The sequence below is a fragment of the Dunckerocampus dactyliophorus genome, unplaced genomic scaffold, assembly GCF_027744805.1.
Source record: "Dunckerocampus dactyliophorus isolate RoL2022-P2 unplaced genomic scaffold, RoL_Ddac_1.1 HiC_scaffold_29, whole genome shotgun sequence".
In the NCBI taxonomy this organism is placed as follows: Eukaryota; Metazoa; Chordata; class Actinopteri; order Syngnathiformes; family Syngnathidae; genus Dunckerocampus; species Dunckerocampus dactyliophorus.
The window spans coordinates 68,033-70,000 of NW_026559865.1; positions in this window are offsets into that span (position 1 = coordinate 68,033).

The window sequence follows — 1,968 nt, forward strand, 5'->3', positions numbered from 1 at the left end:
TTTCTCATTTCATCCAGGGACACAGCGGCACTCCACAGACTTTCCCGCGGCCCCTGGGCTCCAGGACCCTAGGCATGGGTTTCTGCCTAGCTCCCTTGACACTTTGCCATTTTTTCACCCTTTTTCTCAATTCATCCAGGGACACAGCGGCTCTCACAGACTTTAGAACCGCCCCTGGGCTCCAGGACCCTAGGCATGGGTTTCTGCCTAGCTCCCTTGACACTTTGCCATTTTTTCACCTTTTTTCTCATTTCATCCAGGGACACAGCGGCTCTCCACAGACTTTCCCGCGGCCCCTGGGCTCCAGGCAGCTCGGCCTGAGTTTCTGAATTTCTCCCTTGACACTTTGCCATTTTTTCACCTTTTTTCTCATTTCATCCAGGGACACAGCGGCACTCCACAGACTTTACAGCCGCCCCTGGGCTCCAGGCAGCTCGGCCTGAGTTTCTGAATTTCTCCCTTGACACTTTGCCATTTTTTCACCTTTTTTCTCATTTCATCCAGGGACACAGCGGCACTCCACAGACTTTACAGCCGCCCCTGGGCTCCAGGCAGCTCGGCCTGAGTTTCTGAATTTCTCCCTTGACACTTTGCCATTTTTTCACCTTTTTTCTCATTTCATCCAGGGACACAGCGGCACTCCACAGACTTTCCCGCGGCCCCTGGGCTCCAGGACCCTAGGCATGGGTTTCTGCCTAGCTCCCTTGACACTTTGCCATTTTTTCACCCTTTTTCTCAATTCATCCAGGGACACAGCGGCTCTCACAGACTTTAGAACCGCCCCTGGGCTCCAGGACCCTAGGCATGGGTTTCTGCCTAGCTCCCTTGACACTTTGCCATTTTTTCACCTTTTTTCTCATTTCATCCAGGGACACAGCGGCTCTCCACAGACTTTGCAGCCGCCCCTGGGCTCCAGGCAGCTCGGCCTGGGTTTCTGAATTTCTCCCTTGACACTTTGCCATTTTTTCACCTTTTTTCTCATTTCATCCAGGGACACAGCGGCTCTCCACAGACTTTGCAGCCGCCCCTGGGCTCCAGGCAGCTCGGCCTGGGTTTCTGAATTTCTCCCTTGACACTTTGCCATTTTTTCACCCTTTTTCTCATTTCATCCAGGGACACAGCGGCACTCCACAGACTTTACAGCCGCCCCTGGGCTCCAGGCAGCTCGGCATGGGTTTCTGCCTAGCTCCCTTGACACTTTGCCATTTTTCCACCCTTTTTCTCATTTCATCCAGGGACACAGCGGCTCTCCACAGACTTTACAGCCGCCCCTGGGCTCCAGGCAGCTCGGCATGGGTTTCTGAATTTCTCCCTTGACACTTTGCCATTTTTTCACCTTTTTCCTCATTTCATCCAGGGACACAGCGGCTCTCCACAGACTTTCCCGCGGCCCCTGGGCTCCAGGACCCTAGGCATGGGTTTCTGCCTAGCTCCCTTGACACTTTGCCATTTTTTCACCTTTTTTCTCATTTCATCCAGGGACACAGCGGCTCTCCACAGACTTTGCAGCCGCCCCTGGGCTCCAGGCAGCTCGGCCTGGGTTTCTGAATTTCTCCCTTGACACTTTGCCATTTTTTCACCTTTTTTCTCATTTCATCCAGGGACACAGCGGCTCTCCACAGACTTTGCAGCCGCCCCTGGGCTCCAGGCAGCTCGGCCTGGGTTTCTGAATTTCTCCCTTGACACTTTGCCATTTTTTCACCTTTTTTCTCATTTCATCCAGGGACACAGCGGCTCTCCACAGACTTTCCCGCGGCCCCTGGGCTCCAGGACCCTAGGCATGGGTTTCTGCCTAGCTCCCTTGACACTTTGCCATTTTTTCACCCTTTTTCTCATTTCATCCAGGGACACAGCGGCTCTCACAGACTTTAGAACCGCCCCTGGGCTCCAGGACGCAAGGCATGGCTTACTCTCGCCCATTGACTTCAATGCATTTACTGCAACTCCTGCCTGTGTCCGCCAGAGGGC